The sequence below is a fragment of the Aedes aegypti genome, chromosome 3, assembly GCF_002204515.2.
Source record: "Aedes aegypti strain LVP_AGWG chromosome 3, AaegL5.0 Primary Assembly, whole genome shotgun sequence".
Taxonomy (NCBI): Eukaryota; Metazoa; Arthropoda; class Insecta; order Diptera; family Culicidae; genus Aedes; species Aedes aegypti.
The window spans coordinates 78,489,614-78,509,275 of NC_035109.1; the positions used below are offsets into that span (position 1 = coordinate 78,489,614).

The 19,662-nt window shown below is 37.9% G+C and overlaps 1 non-coding gene across 1 annotated transcript; it reads left to right on the forward strand.

The window, feature by feature from the left end:
* The first annotated feature begins 14,241 nt into the window (after nt 1-14,241).
* Nucleotides 14,242-14,323, forward strand: Trnas-aga. The gene has a single exon. It is a non-coding gene; the product is annotated as a tRNA-Ser (tRNA).
* The last annotated feature ends 5,339 nt before the right edge of the window (nt 14,324-19,662 follow it).

Genomic DNA, 19,662 nt, shown 5'->3' on the forward strand with positions numbered 1-19,662 from the left:
GTTAAGTTTTTTTTTCTGTATTATGAACTTCAAAGCAATTAGTTTTTTTCAATGCATCAATCATGAATTTCATATTCTCATGTATCATGCAAACACAAACATTCATGGCCGATGAATCCTTTGTATAAACACATTGTTTTGGTTTAAGTTTCCAGAACGATGTGAATGAGACAGATTCCTGTGCACTCTTACAGGTTTCCAAATATTGTTTATATAAAGCATCCAAAGGGTCAAGCAAAAGGCGTTTTAGAACATTTTGGCGCACTCCATTGGGTAACTTAATAGATATGGTATCTTTCAAGCCAGGAAATGGCCGACTGATATCATCCCTTAGGTAAAAATTTGAAACTATGTCTTGGACATCTGATCCATGCGAGGGTCGTCCTACTTTTGAAATTGGTTGAATCCATAAATTGTATTTTTTTGATTCAGTTATAACGTGTTGAGACACGTCAAAATGAGCTTTTACTTTGGCATATGACCAATTCCTAGGAAGTAATTTTAGAAGTTCAATTTGCTTGTCTGGTTCGGCTTTTGTAACAGCTGAGTTCAAATTTAATAAAACGGAATTAAAATCCTCTGTAACATCGACAATATTAGGCGGAAACCAAGTCTTTATTTTACTCAAAATTTGATTGAACATTTCGTCCATAGAAGCATTGCGATAGTTACTACTAGAAGCATCCAAACGTGAATATTTTACTTGAAAAGAAATTTCCAAGAATTTAGCAAGCTCTTGTATTTTTTGTACATTATTTATAGAACCAACTGACTCACCCGAGGAAGGAGTTTCCTTTGGCGACGCCAACGAAGATAGTGGCGAAACTTGTTCCTCAAACGCCATTGCTTCTGGAAGATCCGTTACGAGAGCCTTCTGGTCACCGGTAATGGAGCACTTCACGCAAATTTTCATCTTTTTCGTAATCCACCGAACTCCATTCGAATGAAGCTTACTGATGAGGCCTTGGCTGATCGATCGTAGATTTGTCCTTACTGATTTGTGGCCGTCCAGTCCGAAGGGGTTACAGCATAAAGAATTGTATTCGTAATATTGAACTTTGTCCATTTCAACAGCTTCTGGAAAACTTTTTTCACTTTACAAAAAATAATAACGAGGAATATACAGCTGACAGACAACACTTGCACTTTCTCACTGCTCTTTGTTAGTTTTTGGAAAACTTATGATTCTCAAGCCATTTCAACGCTTTAAACTTGAATTGGTAAATACCTATTTGTCATATTGTCTACCCATTTATTTAACTGTCAATTTTGTAGTTATCTAACAGGAAAAAATTGCCTACATTCTGATTGAAGAAAACTTTGTTTCTATGTAGTTTCGTTCTTAAGAAATTTTGTTTATGAACTTATAAATTTTTAAATATATGGTTCAAACAGCTCATCCTAGCAATATTTGATCATGTTTTAGGAACGAAAAATGAGCGTATTGAAAAATATTGTAGGATTGGATCTTATTGATCGCTCTTTTCAAATATACTTTGTTTGAAAACTGGAATAGCTAATCGGGTTTTCATTATTTGTTTTCATAAACAGTGAAAAATGTCCCGGGAAACTGATTCCATTTAAAAAATTTCATATTTTTGAGATAATTTGAATCCGGTTCGACAAGTCATGATGAGTCTTGAGTCATGATTTTTAAACGAAAAGGCATGTATGGCAAATCTTTGCATTTTTTACAAAATTGACCATAGATCAGGAACTAAAGAAAAGTACATCCTAAAAGTTACCAGAATTGAAGTTTATAAAGTTTCTTTCTTAAAAATATTTTAATAAAAAATTTCCGCTAGTTCGGGCATAGATTTTCCAGCTTTTCTTTATGAATTTCCTCAACGGTGGAAAATTTTGTGGAAAATTTTTTCCAGTTCATTTTTTTTTTTTTGATTTCTGAGAAAATTTGCTTAAATTTTCATATAAAACAATGTTTCGTTCTTGAGTTATGATTTTTCAAAGAAAAGGACATTTTCCACAAAATTGGCCATAACTCAAAAACGAAAAAAAAAGTGCATTCCAAAAGTTTCAGTGATTAAAGCTTATAAAATTACCTTCTCGAAAATATTTTTGAAAATTTTCCACGAGTTCGGGCATAGTTTTTCCGGCTTTTCTTTACGAATTTTCCCAACGGTGGAAAATTTTGTCGAAAACTTTTTCCAGTTCATATTTTTTTTTGGATTTTTGAGAAAGTTCGTTCTTGAGTTATGATTTTTCAAAGTAAGTAGTGTCAAGGGAAAACAAAAAATTTCCACCTGAGTTTTCCGGAAAAATAGGCGACCCTGAATTTTTCTCAATTTTTTTTTATTCATATATCCATGAACCCTGCCTGTGGAAAAAGTTTCATGAAAATCTGAGACCCTTCGGCCCAAACCCGTATGGTAATAAAAAAAATCCCCAGTGGTTGATTTCTGGATTGGTTTTCTTATTGACTTAGTTGATTTTAAGCATGGTTTTAGAGTTTTGTATGTGATTTCAACGTTTAAGTCTAAAGTATGTTAACTCCATTTAATTAATGATACATAAATAAGGGGGTAAAGTGATAAAGATATGTACAATGAAACCTCTAGTTACGTAATGGATCGGGGGTACGTAATTGGAATTTGACGGAAATGAAACCATAACGTAATTTAAACATTTGCTATGTAATTGTATTTATTGTTCTAGAGAATCAGTTTGAATTTAATTTTGTAAATTAATTTTGTCTATAACATGACTTATTTGGTTATGTCAGCTTAGACAAATTTCACACCAAACTTAATGCAATCCAAAAATAAACTTCCAGACCAGTGAATCAATTTGTCATCAAAACCGACGAAAACCAAACAACAAAGCAGGCGCGATCAAAACCGTTTGTCCCAACTTTTGGGGATTTCTACCCAAGTAACCAATAAGCATTTAAAATTGCATTTATATATAATTATATTTGCCAGTAGGGCAGGGCATTAAATGCTTACCAAACTTATAGTTGCCAATAATGCTGCCTCAATGCAGGTTTTGGCGAAATAACGGGCTGTCCCCAGCTGTTCCACTTTACATGATAGGCCACACATGAAGCGATAATGAGCACTGATTTTAGTCCCTATTTAAGGTACGTTTTGTACAGAGAAAGTTCATACCGATTCATTATTGAATGGTAAAGTGATGTAGAATGCTTCTTACAAGTCGTTTCCCTTCCGCTAGTTGCCAATAAGTTCTGATAATGGCTTTCAATCTATCAATACATATTCCTTGGGATCATACGGGAGAAAATTGAATTCCTCCAGTCGTGCTTTAAACTTTTTGCGCTAATTTGATTCATGTTCATGAAGATCAGGAGCGGAGAAAGAGAAAGCAATACCTTCAATAAAATTCAAACAAGATACGCGTTGAAAAGAGAAACAATGCGAGTCAAAATAGTAACATATTATCCATACTCTTCACTTGTAGCCATTGAATAGTACTGAGGAAGCATTGAGAATGTTCTGAATCGAAAACAACCCGTGCAATGGAAATGCTTATTAAAAGCCGAAAGGTTTTAAATGGCAGTCCTTCTGCTAATTCCAGACTGCTAAGCTATCAATCTGCCCTCACAGGGCAAAGAGCAATCCAAATGCTGTATAAGGTCTGCTGCATGGCTTAATCAAATGCTTATTGGTTACTCTTGATTAATTTGTTATTTTTAACGTAAAATCGAATTTGTGTCTAGGATGCTGTTCGATAATGTGGCAATGTTCACTAACACGAAATATATTCTTGAAGATTGCAATGCAACCCGACAAGTGGATTACAACAGAATTGCAATAGATTATGTTATTTGTTTAGCGCATTTTTTCTAACAAAATATATCATAATTTTGGCTAGTTAGTAGTTAGATAACAAAAATATGACACAATGTGCTCTACACTAAACGAAATTGAAACCAAATATATTATAATTGTAACAAAAATGTAACTCATTACATTTCAAATCAAACAAAAATATAACTCATTTTGTTATTTTTCATAACACAATTTCATAAATTTGTTATAAGCAATTGTTCTCATTTTTTTATAACAAATTGTGTAATAGTTATGCTTTAAATTGAAACAAATTTAAAACAGTATTTAAATTTAAAGTTTTGTTATTATAACTTTGTTTTAATTATGTTACAATTTCCTCCATCAACTCAAAGTGCCTCTAACAAAAATGAAACAAAATTTGTTATTTGTAACACATCTTGATATGATCGCGCTACAATTTGTAATCCCCCTGTCGGGAAAGCGCAGAAAATCGCTGGGCACGCAGTGAGCGATCATTGTTGTATTCTGATCAAGTGGTGATAAACCGTTATTGCAATTGTTGCAATACGCTTAGAAGAGGTTTATGTCTTTGTTGCTGCGTGTTGGTTGACAATTGATTCACTCCAATTCGGAGAAGATTGGGAGGTGCCTCAGGTCGAATTATTTTTTACATGTAAAAGTTACTAACGAGAATTTAAAAAAAACGAAAATTAATATAAATGCCCCTAATTGAACGTATTCATAATACTCTAAATCTTTTGTGAACATTTTATCCCAATTGGAGATGGTTTTGACCTAATAAAATTGATTTTAGTTCATAAAAGTACTGGAAATATAGCTTGGTATATATGGCTTGGTGTTCCAGGTCAGTCACGTGCTCCTTGGCAATTAGGCCTTCAGATCAACAAGCGTAACCAACGGTAACGGTACCATAAGCAAGCATAAGCATAGATGACCGTACAATTCGTAGTTTCTACTCCAAGATTGACCAGAACAATCGAAGTTGCACAGGGAATTTATGAATGGGGCTTGGGATTAGCTTACCATTCTTCAATGTGCACAAATCGAGAGCTCAAATTTAAAAAGTCAATAACGGCGCCGGCCACGTCCTTTCGGTCATCAGGGAAGGGAAGGAATGTTAGTGTGATCACCGTTGTTACTAGAGACCGAGATCACCTCTGCATCTCCACGGTTGTCATGGAAAGGATATTGGGTTAGTGGGTAAGGTAGAGATCTGGGAGTCACCAATGTTTGGTGATGCGATCCATGATTTAATTACGCCTAACCAGATTCACGAAATAATTCGATAATCGCATTGTACGCCGGACTAGTGTTCATCGCTCGTCCTCACAAGAGCAAGCGACGCGATCAATAGATCAAACACTACTAACGAACCGATCACTTTTTCACTACTTCACTACCGACGCGCGACATGTTTGATCCTGCCCTCATTGCCCACCCCCGCAGGAGCAAGCGTCAAGGTTGAAGGATCAAACACTACTCCACGCATCTTTTTACTATTTTTTCGATAAAAAATGAAATCGAATGCCTGAAGGAATATGGCCCTCTTTCGAAGCTGATCTAGAAAGCTCCATGATGCATGATAAAACGAAACTAGTAATCTCCACTAAGCCTGTCTTGATTATCCTTGGCAGGCTAAAATTACCTTGCAGTATCGGTGCTCCTCCCGGTGTTCCTCCTCGGTGTAGAAATCAGTGGTGGGAATATAACCATTTTTAGTAATACCACTCCCAACAGTCATAATCCTGTCTATAGTGAATCCTAGACCATCACCTTCCCAAATCCTTGATATCTATGAGAGTGTCGGTGAGTCGGTGAGGCCAGCGTCTTGCAAAGTAGATATCATATCAGCATTATCCTTTCCTATCCCAGTACTGGAGAAGATTGGCGAACCATAACTGGCAATGAAAGTTTTCATATCTTCTCAACTCTGAACTCTTTGAGATTGAGGGAAATATAAAGGCTCTCAGTATGCATTATAAGAATAACTCCATAAGTTACTAAGCAACGCAATTACTGAAATATGGTTTGAATAAATTCCCATTGATATTTTATGACATCTTTCATAAAAATATTTAGAGTAGATTAAAAAAAATTCTGAGAGATATTTTTTTAAGAAATGAATGAGCGAAATATTTGAAGGATTTTCTGTACGATGTACGATTTCAGTTTCTCCTGAAAACTTTTGCGCTAGGCCAGGTCACTTAGGTGCAAAGAAAAAATTAACTACACAAATTCACAGAATATTTACTGTTCTTCTATTTGCTATCTAGCAATAGATGAAGAAATTAGAACAAACTTTATTTTCGATCTTTTTCTGTCAAATTTGTTTGATATATCTGATTTAAAACGGATATACACATTTTTTAATATGAATGATTAGTAATCATTGATTACAATAGAAATAGATGATCCAATGAATAATAAAAAAGACAAGAAGCTTTCCAAGTCTTGTGGAAATGAATGAGCAAAAAACTGTTTTAAGAAAATTAGCCTTGAAGTTTTTTCAGCTTTTGTATCCCATACAAATTGTAAAGGAGTCATAGAAAAGAAGTCAAACTTCTACAAATTATGTTATTTTATTCTGTTGGATGGAATAATCGGCTAAAAATACCATAGTAGAGCTTGGAAACTGCATTTTTTTAAACACACAACTGTCCATAACTGCATATTTGTCACATTCGATATTTTTGACGCTTTCAAGTTAATAAAGGGTGTTCACGATGAAATTGCCACACACGAAATTGATTCGCAAAATTCGAGTTTTCATCCGATTGCCATCAAATTTTCAGGGATTGAAAAATAACCGCACCTTGGCCTTAACCCCAGCCATAAGATTCTGCACAACCTGTGAATCAACCGTTTTTTGCATGTAAACCCATACTTTCTTCAGTTTCTCGACTGTCTTCACTACCTTAGGTCGTTTAAGAAGGTGCTGCTTCATAATCGCCCAGTACTTCTCGATGGGGTGGAGCTCCGGAGTGCTGGGAGGGTTGAACATTTTCGGCATGAAATTGACCTTATTGTCCGCATACCACTTCAGCACGTCCTTGGAGTAGTGGCATGAGGCCAAATCCGGCCAGAAGGCTGTTGGGACGTTGTGGGCCTTCAGCAGAGGAAGCAGCCGCTTCTGGAGGCACTCTTTCATGTACACCTGTCCGTTCATCGTGCCCTAGGTCACGAAAGGTGCACTCCGCTTCCCACACGTGCAGATGGCTTGCCAAACCAGGAATTTCTTCGCAAATTTGGACATCTTCTGAGTGCGGACATGCTCCGGAACGCTGAACTTATCCTTGGCCGTGATAAACTGTTTGCCGGGGATCTGTTTGATCACAGGACTTTAAAATTTGAAGGATGTAAATAATACACTATGAACTAAATCCACCCAAATTTTCATTAAATTCTACCCAATGGTTAAAAAGTTAGAGCAATTTCATAGTGTGACAATTTCATCGTGGACACCCTGTGGAACGTGTTCAAATCATCAATACTTTCGACTAAATGAACAAAATCAGTAAGATAGTTCTAGAAAGTTTGGAAAAATTACCAAGTTGATTTGTCACATTGCTAAATATAAGCGCAAAACAGTCATATTTAGAAATTTCTATCAGAATTATTTTCTGACTATTCACCTAATATGCGAGATGAGCGATACACAATTTCAGCTTCATATAAGCATTGTTGAGTGCAAATTCATTTTTAGAAATATTGGAGCCTACCCATACTGACGAAACTTGGTACTCCTTTTACTTAGTGCCTACTTTTGTCGATGTTACAAATATGCAGTTATGGGCAGACAACTCCAAACTGACCAAAATGTCACTTACATCCCTTTGAGTTTGGGCCCCTCAAAAAAGTAACTTTCAATTTCCAATCTAGGATTCCATAGGTTTGAAAATTTTCTTAGTTTCACTGTGTACAAAATATTTCCCAACGTTTGTCCTACTCATGGTTTCGAACGTGGACGCGCCTCTGCTTATAAGGATTTCATTAAGGGATATATCGTGGAATTCATTAAGGGATTCCTCCCAGAATTTCCTAAATTGAAAATCCTCAAGAGATTCCACCTGGATTTTCTAAAGGAATATCTCTAGGTATTTTTGAGGGCTTTCAGGAATTCCTCCTGCGATTCTACCAGAAATTTCTTCTAAGGATTTCACCAGTAATTTGAGAATCCACCAGTATATCCTCCGGTGACTCTATCAGCAGTTCCTGGGATTTAAAAAAGAAACTCCATCAGGAATGGCCTCTGAGAATTTCTTCAGGAATTTCACCCGGAATTCCTTGGAAAATTCCGATAGGATATCCTCTAAGGATTCCAACTAAAATTGCCAAACATAAATCCTCCATTGACTCAACCAAAGGTTTGTTCATGGATTTCATCTGCAGTTCACCCAGGTTATTCTTCAGAATTTCCAAGAGAAAAATATCCAAGGATTTCTGCTGAAATGTTCATCATCTTCTTCTTCTACTTCTTCTTCTTCTTCTTCTTCTTGGCATTAACGTCCCCACTGGGACAGAGCCTGCTACTCAGCGTAGTGTTCTAAGAGCACTTCCACAGTTGTTAACTGAGAGATTTCTATGCCAAAGATGCCATTTTCTCATTCGTATATCGTGTGGCAGGTACGATTATACCCTATACCCAGGGAAGTCAAGGATATTTCCATTACGAAAAGATCTTGGACTGGTTGGGAATCGAACCCAGACACCTTCAGCATGGCTTCGCTTTGTAGCCGCAGACTCTAACCTCTCGGCTAAGGAAGGCCCGGAAATTTTCATAATGATCTGATATTTTAATCTTAAAAAAAATAAATCTGGAAAAAATCCTTCAAGGACTCCACCAAGATGATCAATTTCGTATGGGATTTGTCACATTTTTTTTATAGATTCTACCAGTAATTCCTTCAGATACTTCACTAGTATTTTCTCTAATTATTTCACCAGAAATTTTCCGAGATAGAAGTTGTTTAAGGAATTTTAAGGTTTAATGCAGATTAATACTGCCCTTCTATGCCTACTTGTCCCATGTTCTATGTAAACCTTATGGACCGCGGGACAAATATGCGTAGAACGGCAGAATAGATCTGCAAGCCTAACGAGGAACCTTTCAGAACCATGCAATTTGGAATACTACCCACATTGAATTATATAGTTGGATTTTCCAAGTTTTGAGTTTAACGTCTGTTGAAGGTCTTTCAAAACTCCATGGTCTTCAGATCAACAAAACTGTACAGGTCTTCAGATCAGCAACTAGTGATCTCCCGAACGTTTATGAACAACATTTTAGAGCTTTCATAGCTTCCTGATCTGGAATAATACCCAGATAGGCGTATATGGTTAGAATCCACCTCGTTTTGAGCTTAACAATATTGTGGATCATTTAACAACTTCTTTGAATACAGGTCTTCAGATTTACAAGCGTAATCAGTGATCTTTCGGAGTACAATCAAGCAAATTTACTACGGAGCTATTAGATAACCCTTAAAATACCTTCGAATTCAGTCTTAATTGCTTATCTTTTGACATAAGTTCGATGACGAAGATTTCTTTTATTAAGGTGTACTAAAGAAATCCTAACATGGATTTCTTATATTATGGTCGACCAAATTAATTGAAAAATGTCAAAATAAAAAAAAACGGAAAAAATTAAATAATTTTGTGAGGTTATATCATACTTTCAATCTCAATTTCTGCCTCAACTTGGAGGTCAACCATTTCTTCTACATCTACTTTTTATAAACAAATTGATTCCAGATGCTCTCGGACTCAACAAAACAATTGAACCTTTTGAATGTGCAACGCTTTTCCTCGCAATTCCTTCGAAAATTCATTGAATTTCGGCAAATTTTATACCTGAAAGTTATACTCGATATATTTTTCAGAATTTCCGAAAATCAACTAGCTGTAATTTTGCGAAATTCATCAAAACACATATATTTTCAGATTATATCAAATTTCGATTTTTTTTTTTTGAAATTCTGCTTCAAATCCACGAATTGCACAAGAATTTTCTACAAAAAGTATTTTTGAAATATCTTCTGAATATATGTATCTAATCTTCAGTTATAATTTTTGAGGAAATTTGCTGAAAACCCCAAAGGATTTATATGCTTTCGAAACTAACATAGTGGTAGAGGAATCTGTAAAAAAAAAAAAAATGACTGAGAAGGTTTTTAACATGGATTTTTCAAGATATTCATAAAAAAAATTTGTAGTGATCTTCCTTAAGACATTTTTGGAAAAATTGTTAAAGAAATTTCTAGCAGAATCCATATTTACGTATTGCATTTCTGTGCAATTCTATGACAGAGTTGGGGATTTTTTTTATTATCGTACAAATTGGGCCGAAGGGTCTCAGATTTTCATGAAACTTTTTCCATAGGCAGGGCTCATGGATATATGAATAAAAAAAAATTGAGAAAAATTCCGGAAAACTCAGGTGGAAATTTTTTGTTTTTCCTTGACACTACTTACTTTGAAAAATCATAACTCAAGAACGAAGCATCGTAGCAACAAAGTTTTTACATGAAAATTTAAGCAATGGCTAGAGATGCTAGTATTAGAAAGTCAGCGGAAATAATAACGCCAAACAATTTTTTGACTGGGCTGTGTCGCAAAAGGTGAAAGACCAATTTAAAAAAGATTGGGAATTCATCTATGCAACTGAAAATGACTATTCAGAGGCTGAAAAATTACTTCAGGAGAGATTTTCTAACCTTGTTCCAATTCCTGGAACAAAAAATATCATTCATTTATTCCAAAAGACGAACGAAGCATTTTTGCGAGTGAATTCTCAGATGCACATGAAAACCAAGCATGCTTTGTTCTTAATACTACAAAGAAACGAAAATCTTCTGGTGGTAGCAACCAAAGGCAATCTTCCCGGTTGAAAAAATAGATAGTTTTAAGATAAAATGTAAGTTATGTACTGAATAATTGAATAAATAAAATTAAAGAAATATATAAAAAGAATCTTATTTGTTCCATAGAAAAGAAAGAATCCCTTGGAATGGAAAAGAAACAGTTTTTTCAGCTTTGCTTAACGGTGTAATGTTTCATGAAAAACATAATCCGATCCGACTTATACTTCATTAAAACCAATCCCATATCGTTTCTTTCAGATCTTTTAGAAAATTTGCAATTGCTATGATAAAAAAACCTTGTTTTTCTGATGCTTCGATTGAAATATGGGTTTTCAAAGAAAAGGCTAATATGGTCATTTTCCACAAAGTTTACCATAACTCAGGAACAAAAAAAAGTACATCCTTAAAGTTACTAGAATTGAAGTTTATAAAGTTTCCTTCTCAAAAATATTTCAATAAAAATTTTCCGCGAGTTCGGGCATAGATTTTCTAGCTTTTCTTTATGAATTTCCCTAACGGTGGAAAATTTTGTGGGAAACTTTTTCCAGTTCATATTTTTTTGGATTTCTGAGAAAATTTGCTTAAATTTTCGTATAAAAACTTTGTTTCTACAATGTTTCGTTCTTGAGTTATGATTTTTCAAAGAAAAGTCTTATATGGCACATCTGGACATTTTTCACAAAATTGGCCATATCTCAGAAACGAAAAAAAAGTGCATTCCAAAAATTTCAGTGATTAAAGCTTATAAAAAAACCTTCTCGGAAATATTTTTTGAAAATTTTCTACGAGTTCAGGCATAGTTTTTCCGGTTTTTCTTTACGAATTTTCCCAACGGTGGAAAATTTTGTGGAAAACTTTTTCCAGTTCATATTTTTTTTTGATTTTTGAGAAAATTTGCTTAAATTTTCATAAAAACTTTGTTTCTACGATGCTTTGTTCTTGAGTTATGATATTTCAAAGTAAGTAGTGTCAAGGGAAAACAAAAAATTTCCACCTGAGTTTTCCGGAAAAATAGGCGACCCTGAATTTTTCTCAATTTTTTTTATTCATATATCCATGAGCCCTGCCTGTGGAAAAAGTTTCATGAAAATCTGATACCCTTCGGCCCAAACCCGTACGGTAATAAAAAAAAAAAAAAACCCAGTTCTTAAATGTTTTCTGGCAGAATTTGGGGAATTTAGAAGTCAAAGGAAGGAATGTTGCTATATATTTTTGAGAATTTCTAAAAAGAGATTCTGGTTAAATATATCTGTGGAAATTGGTTAATTAGGTCCAAGAGGACTTCCCAACATTCGCACTGTTCCGTTGTATCCGTAGCGATGATGCACGTCTTACCGAACCGAGTGTGTGGAGGAGAAAGAGGACGATCCAATGCTGCACGGCCGCGGGACAACTGGAACAGTGTTGGCAGTTATCTCTGGAAACTAAGTGATTGCCAATTGACAGCTAATCGGGGGATAAGCTACTGCAAACTATAACATAATCCGTATGGTGTATCCCACAATATCTTTAGCAATGTTCTCAAAAAATAACTGCCAATATATGCTAGGCTTAAACTTTTACTGATATTTTTGAGACTTGAAATTTGAAAATCCTAAAAAGTTCTACCACAATGATTAAAAATAGTTCCACCCGTTTGAAATTTCCGCGGCAAAGAAAAAATAGGTTTCTTTTACAATCTATGCGTTATGATATCAGGAAGCTGCAGGAGTATTCGTGAAAAATTTTCGAATATGTTAGATCCAAATATCATTAGCAGTAATTCCGTCCGTAAAAGCACGACTGGTCAAATCATTATCTATTATGAAAGACGAAGCAAAAAAAACTGTGAGACATGTCAAAAGGCTTTTTGTGAAGAAGTTCCAAAAATTCTATGATGAATTATTTAATTCCTCGTCGAATCATCCTACAAATTTCCCTAGTATTTCTCCTAAAACATTATTTATGTTTTGAAATATCTAGAAATCTATCATTAATAAGAAGTTATTCTTGGAAAAATCCCGGGATTAACAATCGGAAATAAAATGGAGTAATTTCTGAATCTCAAAAACATCTGATGGAATTTCTAGGGAAACTTTCGGAGGTGTTCATTGTAAAATCCTGTAGTAAATCTGTAAACAAAAACTTAGTGCTACATTAAGGAAAATATCTTGAAAATTCTTTGATGAATCTCTGGTGGATTGAACGGATGAATACTAAGACGAAATATCAGGAGAAACAATAATATAATCTTATTAAAAATCTTTGAACAAATTTCTCAGAACGTTTTTGAGTATTTTCGAGGAAGTTTTAGAAAGAATAGCTGACCATATTTCACTAAAAATTTCACAGAAATTTGTGAGATGTATTATATATTTTTTGAAAGCAAATATATTTTTAATAATATTGGAGGAATGCGAGGAAGAAACATAAAATTGATTTTTAAATGAATCCAAACACGTTGAACTGAAAACATATAATAGACACTTGTTTTTAATTATGAATCGTGGTTTACGGCTAACCAGCCGAGTGGAAGTTTAACAACTACCGAAAAGCTAAACATTACATATAATTTGCAATTGGATTAGATGGACAAATTGATGTGAAGATTTCGGTAGTTGTTACATATAATAGAGTTATTTGGTTATGTAAATACAATTTCCGTAAATGAAGGTTTCAGTGCTAGTTATTATTTTATGTACGTACTTTGATCGATTAGCCTTTATCTAAACGAATCTACTCCAGGATTAAGTTGCATATAAGGAAATATTTAAAGTCGTTATACTTCAACGGAAGCTTTTACTTTCGAACCACATTGCGAAAGAGGAAGCGAAGCTCGTCGTCGTCATCGTCGGTGACGTCCGTCATCTTTTCACAGTCTTCATACAGTCTGCCTGCCCCCCGTGCGCTATTATACGCATTTCGGCACACTGACCTAGATGTGGTGGAGCGGCCGCAAGTTCATGCCACGAATAAAAGGAGTCATTTTCCCGTCCGAACCGAAACAAACGAAAGCCATCAAGCTAGGCAACTCGGAGTCCGCCCGAAAGCAACCATTCAAGCGAAGAGCAATGACCATGAGCGAAGGTTTTCGTCTGTCTGCTGCCTCATCCAAGCGTTTCTTCTACGCACTTCGAACATGCTGTGGCAATGTTTGTTCCTGGCGATCAATTTCGCGAGTAATTTATGTTTCTTGAGTGTTTAATTGAAATTCGACGATTGGAAGTGATCCAGACTGATCATTACAACAAATTACACCAAACAATTTATCAGTGCTAAATAATTGCAAACAAGAGTAATTAAATAATCAACCGATTCCGAAGGATTTTGCCGGTGCGATAAGCAGAAAAACCCTCGAACTTATGAATTATTAAAAGTGAAAAACCATAGCTGTTCTGCTGGAGGGTGGAATTCCCCTGGTGTTCGCTTTACACCCGTATCAGTTCATGTTTTAATTCAATAAATTGACTCTCCACGCTCGCGATGTTTCTCTCACGCTCATCGCGAGCACAACTCTCCCAAACATTGAGGCATCAATGTGAACGAATGAAATTCACTTAGGTTCGATGCGGTGGAAACGGATGATAATTGGGTGACCCCTCGTCACCGAAGCAGTCGTGGCCGAGCGGTTAAGGCGTCTGACTAGAAATCAGATTCCCTCTGGGAGCGTAGGTTCGAATCCTACCGACTGCGAATGGATATCTCTTTTTGTTTGTGGCCGTATTGAATTGAACCAAGGTTTCAAATTAGAAACCATGTATCAACGCAATTATCTAAGCAGATAAGGATCCCTTTGTTGCAAATTGCCTGTCGTTCTATGCTATAAAGCATAGCTCAATCCGTACACTTTTGGAATACTAATGACGCCGATGACAACGACGATGGGATACCAAGCACCCCTATGAATACACTGAAACCTACATTTACGTAATAGTTCGGGGATACGTAATTATAATTTAACGTAAATAATATTATTACGTGAATTAAATAATTACTACGTAATAGTTATTTATGCAACAAGTTGCAAAATTATGGTTTTTCAGCAAGAGTCGTACATTTATCCAACGAGGCTCGCCCTAATGGAGTTCAAGATCTCCTGCCTAAATCCTCCAAATTCGGAACAACTGTCTTCGATTGGCGGCACTCTTTGCTTCCTCACGTGAATCAAAGAGTTTTGAAACGTATGTGATTTTCCATGATCACCTCCAAAGGAATGAATCGTCTTCAAATTGTATTTTGCAAATTTTCTATTGCTGACTAATAAAATCACTCAATTAGTCGTCAAATTCTTCCAATTACAATATCAAGATGCCAAATTTTATCCTAATCTGATATAATTCCGTCCCATTGACAAAACCTCCTATATCACCGTAAACAATTTCTCCCAAACAGAATCATCATCAGAGAGCATCATACCTACTTCCCAATTGAAATTGTTGAGCCACATCGCCGCCACCATCCACCCGGTTAGGGGGAACAAAGAGTCGGAGCCCATCATGCACAGCCTACAGCGGCGAGGTCCTACGACAAATGAGGGGAAGCAACATGCAAACAGTCACGTACAAAGCTTGCTTTACGACGGCCCTGCCGCTGCTGCTGTTCTTTATTAGAATGGATTTTACTGTAAGTATATACTGTCGTCGTGGCAGGGGGTGACCGACGACTACCCGGCTGCTGCTGCTCCTGCTTACTTGAAGGAAACACCAACATCTGAACATATCGGTCCTACTGAGAGAAAAAAAAAATGAAAAATAGTAAAGCAAGAAGTAACGACGACGACGACATTGATGATGATGATGACGACGACATACTGGCGATAAGAGGAAAAACGATGAAACGCTCATAAAATAGAGAAAGATCCTTGAATGGCTTCGAACGAATATGCTTCCCCGTTATGGGTTTATGGTTCTTTGCTTCGGTGTGCCAGTCAGTGTGTGCGGAACAGATCTGCGAATTGAGTCAGCCCATTTCGATAGGTACACTGAAATCTTCATTTACGTAAATTCTAGTTATATACATTTCATTCACGTAATATCGTTATCCAAGTTATCATTTGAATACAGGACTTCAGATCTACATGCGTGACCAGCGACCTTTCTTACGTAAATCAATAAAGTGTACACCCAAAATGGGTCAATAAAATAGGTCCTATTAAGTCTCGAGTTCAACTATCGTTGGGGTTTGAGTAAAGGTCCTCGAATCTACAGGTGTACCCAGAGAACTCTTGGAAGTTTATGAATAAGGTTCATAACTCAAACATAATGTATCAAATTTTAAGTCCAACTACTGGATTCATCACTGCAGTCTTGGGAGGTATCAAAACGATTTTCTCAGATTTTTCCCGTCGTTTTGACTCAGAATTATATTTTCATTATATTTATGTAGTTAACATGTAAACAGATAACACTGAATCAACAATTTCACGCCACAATACTCGATTCGTGGCCGCATCTTTCCATCGTCGGTTCTGCCCCACGCTTGCCAAATGCATACGCACTTGATCCGCCCACCCAGCTCGCTGCGCTCCACGCCGTTTCGTACCAACCGGATCCTAAGCGAACACCATCTTTGCAGGGTTGCTGTCCGGCATTCCTGCAACATGCTCTGCCCATCGTATTCTTCCAGCTTTTGCTACCTTCTGGATAATGGGTACGCCGTAGAGTTGGGTGAGCTCGTGTTCATCCTTCGCCGCCACACACCGCCACAGATCGTCCTAAGCACCTGACGTTCGAAGACTCCAAGTGATTGCAGAGCCTCCTCGAGCATCATTTACGTTTCATGTCCGTAGAGGACTACCGACCTTATGAGCGTTTTGTACATGGTACATTTTGTACGGATGTGAATCTTTTTTGACCGCAGCTTCTTGTGGAGGCCATAGTAGGCCCGACTTCCACTGATGATGCCCCTCCGCATTTCACGACTAACGTTATTGTCAGCCATCAGCAAGGATCAAAGGTTCGTCTACACCTCGATCACCTCGAACGTATCCCCGTCTATCGTAAGACTGACTGCTACCTAGGCGAGCCCTGTCGCGCTCGGCCATACCAGCTAGAATGTACTTTGTGTTGGACGCATTCACCACCAGTCCAACTTTTGCTGTCTCGCGTTTTAGGCGGGTGTGCAGGTCTGCCACCTTTTCAAATGTTCGGCCTACAATGTCCATATCATCCGCGAAGCAAACAAATTGACTGGATTTCGTATCCCGGCTGTTGAGCCCAGCTCTCCGCATAACCACTTCTAGCGCAATATTGAACAACAGGCACGAAAGTCCATCACCTTGTCGTAGTCCATGCCGGGATTTATTTATTTACAACATCTTCGACAGATAGCCGTAGCGGTAAACGCACAGCTATTCAGCAAGACCAAGCTGAGGGTCGTGGGTTCGAATCCTACCGGTCGAGGAGCTTTTCGGGTTGGAAATTTTCTCGACTTCCCAGGGCATAGAGTATCTTCGTACCTGCCACACGATATACGCATGCAAAAATGGTCATTGGCACAGTAAGCTCTTAGCTAATAACTGTGGAAGTGCTCATAAGAACACTAAGCTGAGAAGCAGGCTTTGTCCCAGTGGGGACGTAATGCCAGAAAGGAAGGAAGGATCTTCGACATTATGCCGCACAGACTGAACTTAGGTTTACTTAATTTTATTCTTAAACATAAATTTGCTAATATTAACATCAAAAACATCACAAACATCATTAAACAATCCACAACATGAATCGAGCGGATTATTATACCCATAGAGCGATCGATGGGAAGGTATCCAAAGTAATTGTCGATTCCGGAGCTGACGAGCTGGCGCGTGATACTGCACATTTGCCAGCAGACTGCTGCAATCAATGTTGCCGGTGATAACGTCGAATAAAAGCGAACTGGAGGGTTCGCCTGGAACATTTACACAATTTTGCATATCTTGCATCGTTACTTCCCGGGAAAGCTGTTCTCGTCCATGATTTTCCAAAACTCTACGCGGTCGATGCTATCGTATGCAACCTTGAAATCGATGAAAAGATGATGCGTTGAAACCTGGTATTCACGAAATTTTTGGTGGATTTGCCGTACAGAAAAGATCTGGTTCGTTGACGAGCTTGATAACTTCCCACGAACTCGTTTACTACAGGAGACAGACGACGGAAGATGATCTAGGATAATATTTTGTAGGCTGCATTTAGAATGGTGATCGCTCGAAAGTTCTCACAATCTAACTTGTCGCCTTTCTTGTAGTTGGGGCATATTACGTCTTCTTTCCACTCCTAAGGTAGCTGTTCTGTTTCCCATATTGTGCCTATCAGCCGGTGCAGACAAATGGCCCTTTATGAGTTCTGCTCCGATACCATCCTTACCAGCAACTATATTGTTCTTGAGCTGGTGAATGGCATCCTTAACCTCCTCCAAAGTGGGGGTTGGTTGTTTTCAATCGCCCGCAGAACTGACCAAGGCATTTCTTTAATTGCCTGGGCTCTCAGCGCCATTCAGGTGTTCGTCGAAATGCTTCTTCCACCTTTTGAACACCTCACGCTCGTCCATCAAAATGCTCCTATCCTTATCCCTGCACATCTCGGCTCGCGGCACGAATACGTTGCGGGATGCGTTGAGCTTCTGATACAGCGCACGTGTTTCTTGAGACCGGCACAGATGTTCCATCTCCTCACACTCCGTCTCCTCCAGGCGGCGTTTTTTCTCCCGAAAGAGGCGGGTCTGATGTTGCCGTTTCCGTTTATAACGTTCCACGTTCTGTCTTTGCTGCAGCATGACCGCTTGCGCTGCATTCTTCTTCTCCAGAATCTGCCTACATTCCTCGTCAAACCAATCGTTCTGACGACTCCGTTCCACGTACCCGACGTTGCTCTCAGCTGCATTGTTGATGGCTGCTTGCACTGTTCTCCAGAAGTCCTCAAGAGGGGCTTCATTCAGCTCACCCTCTTCCGATAATGCTGCCTTGAGGTGCTGCGCGTAAGCAGCTGCAACATGCGATTGCTTAAGCCGGTCTAGGTGATACCGGTCTAGGTCAACGGTGTCATTGTATGCAGTTTTTATGCACCACCAAGGTAGACAGTGGAGCAGTTCAGCCAGATGGTGGATTAGCTAACTGGCAAGTTGATCGGAAGCAAGCCGATACCCATTGCGAAGACATCAATGCCTGGCCTATGGTAGGAAACCTTAGCAAAGTTAGATGTATGATTATGCAACAAAGCCTCCGTTAGCACATTTCGAAAAAAAGGAAGTGAATCCATCATGTACATTACGTATTGCAGTCCTGCGTTGTCGATGAATATTAACAGGAGAGTTTGTCATACACCCATAGCGACCATCTAGCGATTCGCTACCGCATCGGTCAACGGAACCCTGTGGCAACAATGGGAAGAATCACTAGTCAGCGGAAATGGAAGTGCTTCAACAAATAATTCCTTGTTAAAGGCTTTAACTAGGAACTATTTGTTAAGGTACTTCGTCAAGACAGCGATAACGAGGATATCGACGCCACCGAGCTAACACATAGGATGGTATCGACTTGTGACGCAACTATGCCGTGAAAACTGGAGCCGAGGAACAGACGGTGACCAGCTTACTGGTAGAATTACACGCTCAGCACGCTTCGCACTACTTGCCTCAGAGCCAGAAGTAGGGCTCAGAGAGCAGGGACGGAAATGCAGACAAGGGCGATAAGGACGTAATCACGATCCAACATACTGGCCACCAACGCCGTACGGTGTAGACGCAGAAGCAATCGCCGAGGAGCGGCAAGTGTCTAACGAGGAGGTCGTAGAAGCGGTAAAACGCCTAAAATCGAAGAGAGCCCCTGGTCCAGATCGAATACCGAATGTGAAGCTGAAAGCTGCCATATCCAGACATACAGTATTGGACAAAACATTTGCAACTTTTTCGATTTTCCATACAAAATTACCAACTTTGGTAAGCTATGTCTTAGTTGTTTATCGACTAATTTGAATGAAATTTTGGCAGAACATCAGTCATAACTTGAATTATATGTTTGAGTGATTTTTCCAATCACAATATCAAAAGCAGTAACG